The 17,014-nt window shown below is 50.7% G+C and overlaps 1 long non-coding RNA gene across 1 annotated transcript; it reads left to right on the top strand.

Annotated features, from left to right (window-relative positions):
• The first annotated feature begins 6,702 nt into the window (after nt 1-6,702).
• LOC133358850 (uncharacterized) lies at nt 6,703-15,937 on the top strand. Its single transcript, XR_009757129.1, has 3 exons — nt 6,703-6,973; nt 7,558-7,644; nt 15,299-15,937. It is a non-coding gene; the product is annotated as an uncharacterized LOC133358850 (long non-coding RNA).
• Nucleotides 15,938-17,014: the final 1,077 nt, after the last annotated feature.

Genomic DNA, 17,014 nt, shown 5'->3' with positions numbered 1-17,014 from the left:
TGCAAGAGGTGGCACTTTTTGGGCTTAAGTTTCAAATTAGCGGAACGCATCCTAGCAAAAACGGCCTCCAATCGCTGAAGGTGTTCCTCGAACGTCGTCCAAATATATCAGGCAGGTGTCCCACTGGAGCCCGGTCAACACCAGTTTCATCAACCGTTGGAACATAGCGGGAGCGGCGTTCAATCCCATGGGGAGACAATTAAACTGGGACCCTTCCCTGGCGGGAAGGGTCCCAAAATATCCAACGCCACCAACTCGTTAATCCGAGACACCTGTATAGACTGCACTGTCGGCACATATGGGTTTTTAGGCGGCTTCCGCCGGGCACACTCGGGACACGCCCGAATGTGTCCGACGACATCTGACGTCATGCCGTGCCAGAAGTAGTCTCGCTGCAACGTCAACAAGGTTTTCTGCACCCCGAGATGTAATAGAGTGTAGCAGTGCAGAGTCCGAATCAATTTGTACCGTAACGACGACGGTACTACCAGATGCCAGCGATCGTGCAACCCCTCCCTCCACATCAGCAACCCATCCCGGAGAGTGGCCCCCGGCGTCCCACCGGACAGCAGTTCCCTTCGCAGCCCGACTCCGTAAGGCCCCCAGCGAGTCATCAAGCAACTGCTCGCGAATCCATACCGAGCGCGGCAGGTTCAGAACCCCATCGGCCGGTCCCGGGCATACGGGAGCCTCGGGCACCTCGACAGCTGACACAACAGGCCGAGGGGGTTGCTGAACCGGCGTACACCTATTCGTACCCAAAGCGCAAGCGCAAGGGGACCCCTGCGGCAACCTGGAGAGCGCGTCCGCGTTCGCGTGACGCGACCCCTTCCGGTACTGAATTTCGAAGGAAAATTCCTGCAGGGTTTCCAACCATCGTGCCAGTTGGCCAGATGGTTGGTCAACTCTCAGGGCATATTGCAAAGCCGCATGGTCCATGCGAACAATAAACGACCGGCCGTATAGATACGGGCGATATTGGTGGAGAAAGTAGACAATAGCTAATAGTTCGCGGCGAGTAACGCAGTAGTGGGTCTTTGCCGGAGACAGCACCCGGCTACCGTAGGCTACCACGCGTTCCACACCGCCCTTGAACGGCCCCGATCCCGGTGTCACTAGCGTCCGTATCCAGAATAAAAGGGCGATCAAAATCCGGATAGTCCAATGTCGGCGCCGTCGCCAAACGATCACGTAAGCCTTCAAACGCCGCTTCTTCCGGCGGTCCCCAGCTGAACCTCCGACCCTTCCCTGTAAGGAGGTGCAAGGGCCTAGCGATCGAAGCAAAGTTCGGAACGAACCTGCGATAATATGAAGCGAACCCAAGGAAGCAACGTATGTCCCCCACCGAGGCCGGGGTTGGCCAATTGTGAACGCACGCCGTCTTCTCTGGGTCCGTGGCCACCCCGTCCGCACTGACTATGTGTCCCAAATAGCGCACGGATCGTTGCAGTAGGTGACACTTTTTGGGTTTAAATTTCAAATTGGCGGAGCGCATCCTAGCAAACACCGCTTCCAATCTCTGTAGATGTTCTTAAAACATGCGGCTAAAGACGATAACATCGTCTAAATATATCAAACATGTCTCCCACTGCAGATCCGTTAACACCAGCTCCATCAACCGCTGAAAAGTGGCGGGGGCAGCATTCAAGCCCATTGGAAGACAATTAAACTGAAATAAGCCCTGCGGCGTACGGAAAGCCGTCTTTTCCCTCGAGGACTCATCCAGGGGAAGCTGCCAGAATCCCAAGGAGAGATTAAGCATCGAAAAAAATTTCGCCCCGGACAAGGCATCGAGGGAATCATCCATACGCGGCAGGGGGTACGCGTCTGCCACGGACACTTTGTTTAATTTGCGAAAATCGACACAAAACCGCAATTTCCCATCCTTTTTCTTCACAAGGACCACCGGCACGCCCCACGGACTGTTAGACGGGGATATTATGTCAGCAGCCAGCATATCCTCCACTGCGCCGCGAACATGATCCCGCTCCGCCGGGCTCAACCGATGCGGGTTCATCCGAATCGGAGCGGCATCCCCCATATCAATGTGGTGGGAGAGCAAGGAGGTGCGTCCCAAATCAAAATCATCCGAGCTGAAAACGTCGGAATAGCTTAGCAAGAGCGCGCGAAGCGCGGACCGTTGTTCCCCAGTCAGGGATGAGTTTTCCCTGCACAACTCGGCAACCCACCGATCATCCTGCCCCGTGGGGGCCGAAACCCCCCCTACCAGGTCCCGGCGGCCCGGGTCGTCATGGGCCGTGAAAGCAGTCGTTGCGTGAGCCAAAACCGTTCCGGCCGGTACGCTAACATTATCCGCACTCCTATTCAGCACTTGTAAAAACGGAGGCTGACCCAGCCGGACAATCGTCTGTGCCCCGACCAGCGCCGAGCCGCCCATTATAGCCGTGGACGGCGATAACAAAACACCCACCGCTCCCTCAATGCCAGGCACCGGTTTCCGATACTTCAACGGAGCACATCTGCGAACCAGGTGGAATATCAACAGATGCCTCGGACAGCGCCTGCACCTGGCAGACAGGGGCAGAGTTGCCCCAGGGCGACGGCAAGAACGAAATTTTCCGACCCCCTGGCAATTCAATGCAATTTTGATTCACCCTTATTTGAATGGGCATTTTTGCCAGGAAATCGGTCCCCAACAAACAGGGCACCGCGAGGGACCTGGAAATCAAAACGGTCCCTGAAGCCGACACCCCCCCAATCGATATGTTGGCGTCCACCTGGCCCACAATGCCCATACTTCCCCCGTTCACCGCTATGCAAGAGTCATAAACCGGTCGCACCCTTCCCGGCGGAATACCTAAGAGATGAAAAATTACATCTGAGATAATGGTCCACCAAAATGCACACCTCGACCCCCTGAATAGAACCAGGCACAGTGGACGACCCAGTAGCGGCCACAACCACCCTCCGTGCCAATTTCCGCCACTGCGTCAGCAAGCGACACGGGTCGATCGGCGGCCCCCCGTTGTTAATGACACACGGACCGCGCGGCGATGGTGATGCATGAGGTGACAGGCCTTGCCGGGTGTCTGATGCGCACCGACTTGCCTGTCCTGGATGGTCCTTTCGCGTCACGTCCGTGGCAGAGGCTTCCTGCTGGGGCGGCCCCGGGATGCGAGCCCAACAATCCCTGGCGAAGTGGCCCTTACGGCCGCAGTGGAAACACTCCAAGTCGTTTCGGCGCGCAGCACCCCCTCTGTCCCGACGCTCCCGCGTCGGCGGCCCGGAGCGCACCCCCGCTCCCCCTCGAGCAGGCCACTGGGCGGACGCGGCTGTCAACTCCTGCGGACCCCTATCGTCAGGAACATAGACAGCCTTCTTGGGGTCCCACCCTGTAGCACCGCCTTCGACGATGGGGCCCCCCATCCAAGCCGACACCTGTTTCCACCGTCGAAGGTTAAATTGGGCATCCAAGCACTTAGCCGCAACACGGGACGTCAACTTATCATGGCCGCACACCAGCATGGGAATGCCCAAGTCCCTAGATAACTCCAGCATCTTGCCCAATATGAGGGGTTCCAACAAATCAGGCTCCGTTTCAGGATACGCAGCCATAGCTAGTTCCAGAACGGCGCCTCGGAATGCCACCGGCGATTCTTCCGGCGCCCGTTGCTGCTGTACGAATCTGCGATGAGCATCGTCCGGAGGCTTATACGCGTCCGCTATTTCCTCAAAGACCCCCTGTAGCGTCCTGCCAACACTTCTCGTCGTCGAGAAGTGTTGGCAGGACTTCCAGGGCCTCCGCGTCCGTCCATTTGGCGGATCGTACAGCCGCTTGAAAATGGCAGGCGAACGCGCTCCAATCTCCGCCAATGGAGAACTCTTTAACAGTTGTTAGATGACGGCTGCGGGTCCTTGCTCCGCCGTCCTCCGTTGATGGTGACTCGTGCGGCAGCGACAAGATGGCGTCACTCCGCAACGTGTTAAAGATGGCGGCTCCCCGCGGTGGAGGGCGTAAGATGGCGGCTTCCCGCCGTTCCTCCTCGGCCACGCCCAAGATGGCGGCTTCGTGCCGCGTGGTGGAGAGGGCTGACGGCGTCGGCAAGGCCCCGCTGGGCCTCTCCGAAGTCGTCGCCGGCGTCACGAGGTCGCACAGCTGCGCCAACACCGCTTTCAGTGCCTCCAGTTGGGCCGCCACCTGTCGCCATCCTTCGTTGGCGTCCACTTGCGTGGATGGACCCACCGAAGCAGCAATGTCCTGCACCCCCGGACCGTCGCTCGTCCCTGCGTCGCTTGCCCCCTCCATCGTCGGTAGCGCCACCGCTGGAGGGAGGTCGTCTTCAAAAGATGTTGCAGAAGATGGTGCAGGGACGTTCTTTCTTCTGAGCTGTTTGACATGCCGTTTCACTTCTGACACCAGTGTAATAAGGGACTCTTTCACAGTGTCGATCTCCGTTGTCCTTTATTTGGGTTCGTGTAAATCTCGCTCCCACGGCGTCCTCGCTCAGGCCCGCATCTCCTCCGTCGAGCACTCCGCAGCCACACTGCTGCTCCGCCTGCAGCCACCCTGCTGCTCCGCTCTGCAGCCACACTGCTGCTCCGCTCTGCAGCCACACTGCTGCTCCGCTCTGCAGCCACACTGCTGCTCCGCTCTGCAGCCACACTGCTGCTCCGCTCTGCAGCCACACTGCAGCCACACTGCTGCTCCGCTCTGCAGCCACACTACTGCTCCGCTCTGCAGCCACACTGCTGCTCCGCTCTGCCTCACTCACGGCCAGCCTTCCACAGCCCGCTAGCCCCCCTGCGCCCGGACACCGATGGCCGACGGTGCCGAGGTCTCCCAACACGTGGCGATCGCGCCACCCTCCCAGTACTGCCCAGCGTGGCCTCCTCCCGTTTCCACTCCGTCTTCTCTCCCCGATCCCTTCCGGTTCTCTCCCTAAATCCTCTCCCCCACGTGACCCTAACTCCTCCCTCTCCTCACGTGACCCAGACTCCGCCCCCCTCAATCCTTGCTCGCATTACACCCGTATGTCTTCCGTGCAGTCGTCCCATGTCAGTAGACTTCCCAAGTATACAAATTCCTTTACATTTACAATGTTGCTGCATTCAATTATTACTTCTTTTTCAATGTCCTTCCTTGCAAACAACATTTGGTGATAGTGGATCTCCCTGTCTCATACATATTGTTGTTGAGAACCATTCTCCTATTTTCAGTCCAAATATTTACTGCTGACCCACTCTATAAAACTAGAAACAATGTTTTACTTTACGAGGAAAAGCCTACTGAGCTATTATTCAGAAGCGACCAAGCAACAAATTAATGAAGTGGCTTCTCGTGTGGAAATCGATAGCAGAAACCAAATACTCTGAACGCATGTTAATTCTAAATATGGAAGGGGAAACATGAGGATCCACAGAAAATACATGCAACCACAGGGAAAGAGAACACGCAGGTTCCAAATATACAGGCATCGTCAGAGTCGGGGTCGAACCCACACACTCCTGCATACAAAGGCAAGGGAGATACCATCTCGTTACCGCGGCTCGTGGGTTTTTTCCGGGCTACTCCGGTTTCCTCTCATACGTGTGTAGTGGGCCCAACTGAGTCGCAGACGTACTTCTTAGAGGCAACACATTTATTACACCAAAACGAATACACAAAGGGGTAGCTGTCCCTTTACCAGAAAACATCCTATGGTGGTGGACCACCCGGCTAACTACACTAACACACTGGGAGTTAGCTACAACGGACCGGACCCTGGCTCGGGTTCTGGACCACGTCTCCTGGACTAGAATGTAGATCTTCAGATGACGGTAGCAACAACCAACCCCGGTCCCTGCGGGAAACGGCTTATATACTCCCGGGTCAGGGCCGGCTCCGCCCTTGACCCCGCCCACCTCCGAGAAAGCTCTGGCTCCCTCTCGACACTTCTTGAGACAACTTTCCCGGACACGTGACCACCCCTTAGCCCCCAGCTGGGGCCCCCCTTGTAGATTTTACCAGTCACGTGCTTTCGGGGCCAAGCAGAGTGCCATGGCCCAGGGTAACCCTGTCCCTGGGCTGACACTCTCCCACTCCCTCCGGTGGGAGTCCACATTGCACGACACGCATGGTGCCACTGCACTATCCCAGCGCTCACCAAGCCCTCACTATGCTGGTACGAGACCCACCTACGGGGTTTCCGTGATGACGGTGCATCGCACGCCGTGCCTTGGAAGAGCCGGCAATACTTGGTGACATGCACGATGCTGCTGCATACGTGATGTCCGCGATGTGAGTACATCGCACGCCATGCCCCTCTAGGGCCGGCACCATACAGTGACATCCGCGATGTCACTACACGTGTAATACTTACTCATTGGAGTTGGCCAAATATCCCAACTCGGACATTTTTTTCGCAGCCGTCTTTCTTCTATCTGTTACAAACGTTCTGTCTTCTCTGGGATGCATTCTCAATATAACTTAAGTTAAATAAATAAAAACATGGCGTTTCCAAAGCATGACTGGTTTGGCTGCTTTAGTCGTGGTTTACATTCCAACATGACAGGTCGCTTGCGTTCTGAAATAATCGGATAATTCCAGAAATGTTCATGTGCATATGAATACTGTACTGTACATGTGTAGGTGTGTATAAACATCGCCACTCGGAAGACAAAGGGGGCTGGGCGTGGTGCTGGCCACCCACCCCCTCGTGTGCTATACTTGCCTTCATAGGCGATGCTCGCTAACAGCTCTTGCCCGGACAGCTCGTTAAAGGCTACACGGGGGATGTTTGTCTCTGCTTGGGTCAGGTTTGACTCCAGTTTGCTCCCAACATGGGCGGGCAGAGCAGGGGGCGAGGGGACAGGTGAGGCTGGAGATCTGGTCCAGGTGTGAGACTCTGAATAAGATACAGCGGCGTGAGGGGAGGGGTTGTGGAGGTGAGCGGTGCGATCCGGGTGAGGTGAGGCTTCCACGAGGAGTCTCTGAGTCGAACGGCCATGAGAGGCATCTCCTTCCTCGCGTGCGGTAAGAGCAGGGCGATGGTGGTGATCGATGGCGGCGGCGGCGGTTGGTGGTGGCGGTAATAGCGATGATGGGGGTGAGGGGGAGTGTAGCTGCGCTACGAACCCGGCGACCCAAGTTCAATTCCCGCTCACGGCGAACACCAGTGACAATTATCTGAACCGGTCCAAGGTCGACTCTGCCTCAAATGAGTATCTCGTGCGGTGTGTAAACACAAAGGCGGCCGAGCGTGGTGCTGGCTACCCACCCCCTCGTGTGTCGTGCCGGCTCTCATAGGTGCTCGCTAATAGCACTTGCCCCAACAGTCTGTTAAGGCTATAGGGGGGATCTTTGTCTTTAGTGGTGGTGGTGATGATGGTGGTAATGATGGTAATGGTGGTGATGGTGGAAAAGGTAGTGGTGATGTTAATTCTGCTGCTGATGATGTTGCTGATCATATTTTGTTAAAAGTGATGCTCTTGCTCATGATTGTTGCTGGTTATGACTATTGCTTCTGAATATGACAATGTTGGTGATGGTGTTACTGCTGATTATTTTTTTGCTGCTAATGCTACTGATGACAATGTTGCTCATGACGATGTTATCAGTTTTCGGGGAACAGGTGGCTGACCACCCCGGTTCCAGGTTCAAGCGGATCACCGCAACTCCGCCTTCTCCTCCACCTCTCCAGCCAGGTGCCTTTAAGAGTCGACACTGGGGGGCGTGTCACAGGGGCTCAGAGTCGTGAGTGGCGGGGTGGCACCCAGAGTGAGAGGGGCCCCCTCTGTAACCTGACCTTTACTGTCAAGGAGGCAGGGGGGGTATACTCAAGCATTATAAGCCACGTCGTTGAGCTATCATTTGTGGCTAGCTCGCTTCTGATAAAGAGGTCATAGTTCTCTGGGCTTTATAGGATAAATTAAAAACTCTTTATTTTAAGAGGACGACTCCTCCACGCACACCTGCATCTCCACATTTTTCAGTGAGTGCTTGTGTGCAGCGGTTAGCGCCATGCGCTACGAATCCGGCGACCCGATTTCGATTCACAGCCAATACCAGTGACGATTATTGGAGCCGGGCCTGGGCCTCCCCTATGTCGACTCAGCCGCAAATGAGTACCTGGTACGATGTGTAAACATCGCCACTACAAAGACAAAGGCGGCCGGACGTGGTGTTGGCCACCCACCCCCTCGTGTGCCGTGCCGGCCTTCATAGGTGCTCGCTAACAGCACTTGCCCCTATAGTCTGTTAAGGCTACACGGGGGATCTTTGTCTTTGTGTGTATAGTGTTGGGAGCAGTAGAGTAGTGGTTAGCGGTTAGCACGCTGTGCTACGAATCCTGCAGATACCCGAGTTCGATTCCCGCTTACGGCCACCACCAAAACACCAGTAACGTTTACCTGAACCATTCCTGGGCCCCCCCTCGGTCGACTCAGCCTAAAGTGAGTACCTGGTGCGATATGTAGACATCGCCACTCGGGAGACAAAGGTGGCTGGGCCGGGGGTGGTGCTGGGAACCCACCACCTCGTGTGCCGTGCCAGACTTCATAGGTGCTCGCTAACATTATTTGGTTCTTTCGGTAAAGTCACGTATAAAGAAAAAATAATAAATTAAATAATAACATACGACGTTTCGATTGCAACACAAGCAATCATCATCAGGTATAATGAAATAGCGACATAAAATCTAACCAGAAAAAATTATAGACAGACATATAAGCAGACAGATATCACCAAGATACACACAGCGGGCAACACAGGTACAGAGAGGGGTGATCGTCTCTGTGGGGTGGCCTTAAATAGACAGAGGAGGGCAGAGGCAGCGAGAGGGAGGGGTTAGAGACAAAATTTACATGTCAATGAGTACAACAAAAAGGAGTGAGCAGGCTTAGGGGGGGAAAGAGACACACTAAAATTAAATAACCTAGCAAAGTATCGAAATGTTATGTAAAACGACACAGAGAGTCGGTCAACACACAATTAACACATAGCCTGGTCGATTACGTATTTCAAAGATTGCTAAGTTAGAATTTAAGTGTGAAAATTTCAAAGAAAGACAAAACATAAAAACAAGAGGAACGGAGACAAAGCAGAACCTAAGAACGACAAAAAACGAGTGTAGACAGAAAATTTTACACTAAATGAACAGGCAGAGAGAGAGAATAAAAACCCAGAGAGAGAGAAAAAAGGTAAACTTGGAACTTCCCCGTAGAAGTGGTTCAATCTTAACTTTGGAGCTTTCGTGACTGCAGGAATTATTCTTTGGTTCTTTCGGTAAAGTCACGTATAAAGAAAAAATAATAAATTAAATAATAACATACGACGTTTCGATTGCAACACAAGCAATCATCATCAGGTATAATGAAATAGCGACATAAAATCTAACCAGAAAAAATTATAGACAGACATATAAGCAGACAGATATCACCTGATGATGATTGCTTGTGTTGCAATCGAAACGTCGTATGTTATTATTTAATTTATTATTTTTTCTTTATACGTGACTTTACCGAAAGAACCAAAGAATAATTCCTGCAGTCACGAAAGCTCCAAAGTTAAGATTGAACCACTTCTACGGGGAAGTTCCAAGTTTACCTTTTTTCTCTCTCTCTGGGTTTTTATTCTCTCTCTCTGCCTGTTTATTTAGTGTAAATTTTTCTGTCTACACTCGTTTTTTGTCGTTCTTAGGTTCTGCTTTGTCTCCGTTCCTCTTGTTTTTATGTTTTGTCTTTCTTTGAAATTTTCACACTTAAATTCTAACTTAGCAATCTTTGAAATACGTAATCGACCAGGCTATGTGTTAATTGTGTGTTGACCGACTCTCTGTGTCGTTTTACATAACATTTCGATACTTTGCTAGGTTATTTAATTTTAGTGTGTCTCTTTCCCCCCCTAAGCCTGCTCACTCCTTTTTGTTGTACTCATTGACATGTAAATTTTGTCTCTAACCCCTCCCTCTCGCTGCCTCCGCCCCCCTCTGTCTATTTAAGGCCACCCCACAGAGACGATCACCCCTCTCTGTACCTGTGTTGCCCGCTGTGTGTATCTTGGTGATATCTGTCTGCTTATATGTCTGTCTATAATTTTTTCTGGTTAGATTTTATGTCGCTATTTCATTATACCTGATGATGATTGCTTGTGTTGCAATCGAAACGTCGTATGTTATTATTTAATTTATTATTTTTTCTTTATACGTGACTTTACCGAAAGAACCAAAGAATAATTCCTGCAGTCACGAAAGCTCCAAAGTTAAGATTGCTCGCTAACAGTACATGCCCCAAGAATCTATATAGGCGATACGGGGGGTTTTTGTTGTTTTGTTTGTGGAGTTAGTATGTTTCTCCATGTTGTGCGTGGACTTCCTCCGGGTTCTTCGGTTTCCTCCTTTTATAGCTAAACCGACACAAACAGCGGAACTGTGTTATATATGCAGGCTCTTACGACCAATATTTTTATTACGTTTATTTTGAGTTAGATCGTGGAGGTATGTAAAATTTCACTATAAACTAAACATTTATCAGGTAAAGCCCAGTGAGCTATGAGCTCTTGTTAAGCAACGTGGTCACACGTGATAATATCTCATAACAGCAGCAGCGGCTGATATCATCAACACATGGGAATTTATAGCAGCAGCCAAAGTATCTGAACAAATGTTTTCTTAATTTGGATGAGGGCAAAACCAGAAGAACTCTGAGAACGATTCACGTGACCAAGATGGGGAGGGAGATCACGTTGACTGCAGACACAGGTTTCCCTCGCTTTGTGCGGTAGATGGGTACCAGAAACGGGCGCACAAAGTAAAACTGTACGAGGAGACTGCTGCCTACCGATTACTGTGTACGATGACAATTATTCGCCGTATAGCCTCTAACAGGTTGTTGGGTAAAATGCTGTTAGTGAGTAGCAGCACCTATAAAGGCCGGCACGATCCCAATTGAATAATTTGCATGGGATTTATCAGCATTGGGGATGTTGTTTTTGCGATTACCTGGTGCATTGTGGGTGGGTTTAGCTGTGGGAAACGGAAACTCATCCACTCACTCACAAACTCACCTACTCAGTCACGAAAAATCAACTCAACATTTGTACTGTGTCAATAGCAACACTGTGTGGCCTTTGTAACAGAAAACATTTAAATTGGGCTACGTTTTGGGAAATGAGTAACAGGTAATACATATCCTTCAATAATCAACAATATTACAGTATTACGACTGCATAAGAGTAATTATAATAACCTAATTTGCAATCAAAGTTAGTTCATTGATAACAATCATATTGAGTATTTTCTGTTTTAAGTGTGAGGGGGGCATACAGTCTCTTGGGATCACAATACAAACATCCCCCCTACTGATGTCTTTTTCAGAGGCTGTGAAGCATCTCTTCCCCCCCACCCCCTTTGAGAATCCGATCAGGGTGACCACATGTGTCGTTATGACCCCGCCAGCGTCAAACCCAGAGAAAACGACAAGCGGAATGCGTGGCCACATGATACGCTCTTATTGTCACTGCATTGAGCACTGAAAGGGGTCGATCCCTCCATGCCAGCCATTATCTTTGGTGCTTTTGGTCTCTGTGTGAGTATCTGAGTCTCTGTGGGAGGCTATTTGTCTCTATGTATGTGTAATGTGAGGTTACACCTGGATGATAATGGATGGGCTCTGCCGGCCTCAGCCCACAACCAATGGGGAGTCGAGTCAGGGGCGTGGCCCTGATGTAATGTGAAGGCTACACCTGGAGGATGATGATTGGCTCTGCTGGCTTCAGCCCGCAACCAATGGGGAGTCGAGTTAGGGGCGTGGCCCTGGAGCTGTACAGTGGCTACTGGAAAGTTCCAGGGATGTGGCTGAGGATTGGCTGCGGGGCATCACGTGGGCCAGGGATTAAAAGGGGCGGAGAAGGACAGCACGTGGTCAGTGTGCGGAGGAACGAAGGGGGAAGCTACGCTGGTGCCGTGGTCCGGAGCCTGCCACGTGGCAGGCCGCGGCAGTCTCTCTCTCCCCCTCTCACGCTGTCTGCCAACAGCGTGAAGGAGCAATAGGAGTAGAGGAACGGATGTAGTGAGAGCTGTGGACGAAACTTAATAAAGAATTCTGAATTCCCGACGTTGTCTCAACGGGGTTTATTACATATGTATGTTTAACTTCTTTCGCACCGTATGCAGCAAACCTGGCTAATTGGTGGTGCGTGGGAAGGACAACAAACTAAACTTAAAGGAGGAATTCCAGACGGCCGCATAAGTACATCTGAAAGCACACGATGCAGTGACCGTCTTTATTCGATGGTTAGCCAAAAATCGCTGCAAGAATGACCGGAGTTTGCGTGATGGTTTATGCTCCTTTACGAGATCCGCAAGATTTTGTGGCAAGCACTTTGTGTGTAAAGAGTGCAAGCTAATGTATTCGTTCGGCAACCGGAAGTCTATGCAGCTCAGCGAGCACTGGACGGACATGATTAAATCTTGCAGTACTCGTCGCAACAAATAATCTTGTACACGCTGCAGATTGGTAATGTTTTTCGCCAGACGTCTTGTAGAGAAGTGAGTTACAATAATCGAGACTTGTTAATACTATGCTATACGCCACCGTGTTGGCTGTGTCACGATTCAATAGTGGTCGAATGTGCCGTAGAGCCCTGATATGAAAATTTCAGGACCTGACTATATTCTGGTCGAGTATCATGCCGAGGTTCTTTAGATCAGCAGAAAATTGAATCCTGGAGTCTAAAATTGCCACACCTGATGTTTTCCCACAAATGTTTTCACCTGATCCCGAGTGCCAACCAGCAGAACGTCCGATGCTCCTGGATTAAACTGCATTTCGTTTGGTGCAAACCACACGTGCACCCACACATCCGATTACCACGGTTCGCTATGTAAGGTGTGAAAGAAGTTGAACTTACATACATGAATCCCTCGCGCACAATATTCCAGGTTACCAAAGCTCTCTATATCTAACTTTGACTTGACTGTGGTGTACCATTTTCTATTATCAAAATATTAATGGCACTGGATGTCATGCAATGATAAAATTGGAAGGGCCCAACTAGGCATTGCATAGGCGATGACTTTTTCCGTCACCCAGCTCGACGAACTGTGATCGACCATGTAGCTATAACTCAATCCACCGCAATGTCATACCCGAACCTTGAAATTAGCCGTCCCATGAGCATATCCCATGGTCGATGGTATCGAAGGCAGCTGAGAGATCAAGGCCAACCAACGCTGCGGCACACTGGTCATCTACGATCTTGTCGAGGTCATCAGATATACTGTATTTAGTACAGCTGTCTCAGCGGGTTGAATCTGGCTGTCGCAGTGACGTGGGGAAGTAACCGCTTCAGAGAAATGTGTTGTATTACCTTTGAAATCATACTCGGACGATAGTGTGTGGGGTCACCAAGGCTCAAGCCAACTTTTTTCAGAAGCGGTGTTACCTATGCTATTTTGAACCAGACTGAGATACAGTCCTTGCTGAATGAAATATTTGCCAGGTAGACAATCAGTGGCGCAAGCACGTCTGATCATGAGTTGAATCGATGTGTGACCATTGTCGAGCAGTGATGTCTTATTTGGCAGCCGTGCGATGAACATCGTCACCTCCTGCCACCGACCTTGGTGCATTGGTTCCAAGTTATTTAAACTCAGATGGCAGACCTGGAAAATGTTGACTTCAAGTTAGAAACTATCATCTTGATCATCAAGAATAGCAGTGATGTCATTTTCTAAGTGAGCTGCAAATGAATCAACCATCGATGCAGAATCTATACACGGCGATCATGGTAAGATCTACGGATGGAAATCATCATTGCCCAGGCCTTTCCAGTCTCTGTATGATATCATTGTGACGGTCGGTCAAATAATATAATCCGTAATGGCGCTTTGCACATCACGAGCTTGTGATGTGAAATACCCACGTCTTCAATAACGTTTGGTCAAAGTTATGGCATCGGCAGATATGATAGATATGATCAGAGTGACATGATACTCCACTGACGTGCTGGGTTAAACTGACTGTCGATAATCTTGGCGCAATCACTGTGGATATCACCACAATAACCAATCGGTCAGATCACCACAAAAAATTCAGCGAGACCCAAGTGATCCACAACCTAGCAGAACTGAAAGCTCGGAAAAGAATTCCGACAGTGGTCAATAGATGACAGTGAGCATAAGCCCTCGCATCCTGTTCGTTGTTTTCACAAGCAGCAGCTCGAATGACGTGATTGTTGAGTGGCTCAGGACTTTCACACGTATTCACAGTGAATCAGTGCTATCCCACCACAATGCGGGCTGCTGGTGCCAGGCTTTTCGCAATGGTGCTGATGTGCAATAGCTTATCCGTTAAGTGCAGCCTCATGCTTAATTATGTCTTGTGAGTCATCATATCCAGGTTTCGGTAACGGCCAATATTTCTAGTCGACAATCGTTGATCATATCGTGTATCCGCGTTGTCTTATTGACCATAGAGTGTGCATTGACCAATCCATAGTTGAGCCCTGGTCAAGGGTATGTATCCATGCCCGACAGCAGTATGGCGATGAAGGTGCTCTTACGTGATCGTGTGAATCTAGAGGAGTCGAACTGATGAGACCTGCAGCACAAAAGTGTGCGAGGCATTGCAACGAGTGACGAACAAGGTCGGTTCGGGGTTTGTATTTCCACAGCGGATCGTAGCACGGTCAGTGTGGAACTCGAGCAGTTTGAACCAGAAGGTCGGCAGATCAGCACTCCCATTGGATACTGGGACAAGTCCGCTAGTGAGTCCCACCACAATATCGGCGACATTTGGGTCAGATACAATTGGTTCGTCGATCCAAGCCAAGGGAAATTACTGGTATGCCCCCCCCATTCTCCAAAGAAGAGGACAGGCATTGCTTGACCAGACCGTTCGGTTCGCTCAACCAGAGTCTCGCAAGTTCAGGACCCGGCCGGAAGCAGCTGGACAACAGCAGCAGAAGTCGCAGTGTTGCCATCGCAAGGTTGCTATTGTTGCTATTGTTGTTGCAGTTATTGCTTCTGTTATTTGCTGTTGCGACTGCCGCTTCTGTTTCTGCTTTTGTTGCTGTGTGAGTGTCTGGGTTCCTGTGGGAGTCTATTTCGGTCTCTATGTTAGTCTGAGGGTCTCTGAGAGTCTGTGTCCTGAGTGAATTGATGGGTGTCTATGCGAATCAATGGGATGTCTCTGTGAGCCATAGACTCACCCATAGGCATGCTGCTGGCTGACAGGTCTTCCCACCAGTGCTGACAGAAGCTCGCGTTTCAGCCCGCCGATTCCCATACACGACTCAACGTGCAATGACAGAAGGCATCGCCGCCGCTCGTGCTGACAGACAGACGCCTGTGTTTTTCAGATTCGCGAGGCGCGCAGACCTCGGCTGTGGTGCACGTGCAGGCCGTCGTGGACCCTCTGAGCGGTGCCGCGATGCTGGTGGAGCGCGTGGCGCCTGGTGTGGAGCGCGTGACCGGCCCTTGGCGCGAGCACAGACAGTCCACATCATAGACTGTATACTCTGGAAGTCCACAGTGATTATAAACTAACAAGGCGCAATGTAGATTTTTTCTACTGACAATCCACATTATATACTGGAAACACAGTCCATATAGACTATACACTGGAGTCCATATTGTAGACCGGTACACAATGACAGTCTGCACTTTAGGTGAATCCAACATGCCAAGTGTACAGTATTACTGATTAAGCCAGCGCACATAGCTGGTGATGGAGTGCAATCTCATAAAGTTTTAACTGGGCTTCACTTGCGCTCTGAGCTTTTTTTATTGTTGTTTCTATTCTGAAAAGAGCCCGGTACAGAGCACGAGCAATACAAACGGAAGGGGACACAATACCCGTGGGCTTAAGCATAAAACGCTGCTCTCGGGTTGGGGGGAAAGGGAGAGAAAATGGGTTCACCACCCCACTTGCGTAAGAACTGCGAGCAGGAGCATGGACTTTTCATAATGGGAAGGGAAGGGAAAATGAGCAAAAATAAGGGGGAGAAAAGAGTGGGGGAGGGAGAAGTGTACAAAAACAAGGTCTAACAAATAAAGCAATCGACACGCGCCAAGTGAATTTATCGTCGATATGAATCCCGCCGTGTGATTAGGGGCCGTCCATAAATGACGTCACGCACCTGGGTGGGGGGGGGGTTAGACATTCGTGACGATGTGTGATGAAGGGGGGGGGGTGAGAAATGTGACGTCACATAAAAATGCGCAACTTTAAATAGACAGCACGTTCTACTTAATTAAGTAGAATTTTTAATAAATGTTTTCTACAACATCAGAGTGCAGCGCCACATTAAATACGCACTACAAGGACAATAGTTTAAAGCGATTTGAAGCATGTTTTATTTGGGCGGGGGGCAGAGCTTTGTGACGTCATATTTGAGGGGGGGTCTGACTTTTTGTGACGCCGTGTGACGAAGGGGGGGGGGGGTCAAAAATCGTACAAAATCGCGTGACGTCATTTATGGACGGCCCCTTACCTCATGTCTATCTGTGGGGTAATACCTCGAACGCTCGTCCCCTCCCCCCGACCTCCCACCATGCGCACCTTCATGCCGGATTCAGGAAGACTGAGGACCATCTGGCCACAAACTCTCGTTTTGCGAGTGCGTTTAAGCTTTAATGATCCGTTCTTGTGAGGGTGAAGAGGGTGTGATGCCACTGCTTCTATGAGAGGGGTTGAGCTTTCAAATTTTCGAGGGTGGTCTTCATAGCAGTACTATTGAAGGTTTGCAGTAATTCATGCTAGTGTTTTGATGCACCGTTTAGTTTCAGACCCCACAGGGTTGTTCCAAATGAGGGTCTAAATCTAGTTACATATTAACACTTTTTTATCAGAATACTAGCTGTACTACCCGGCTTCGCCCGGGTCTTGGATACACGACGCCAGGCCGCCTTTGTCTCCCCAGTGGCGATGTTCATACGCCACACCAGTTACTCGTTTTGAGGCTGAGTGGACCTAGGGTAGGCCCACGACCGGTTCAAATAATCGTCACCGGTGGTGGCCGTGAGCGGGAATGGAACTTGGGTGGCCGGGTTCGTAGCGCGGCGCGCTAACCACG

The sequence above is a fragment of the Lethenteron reissneri genome, chromosome 63 (assembly GCF_015708825.2).
Source record: "Lethenteron reissneri isolate LAM-NWPU_2019-01 chromosome 63, ASM1570882v1, whole genome shotgun sequence".
Classification (NCBI taxonomy): Eukaryota; Metazoa; Chordata; class Hyperoartia; order Petromyzontiformes; family Petromyzontidae; genus Lethenteron; species Lethenteron reissneri.
Note: the sequence above shows the minus strand (reverse complement) of the source record. Positions and strands in the feature narration are given on the sequence as shown.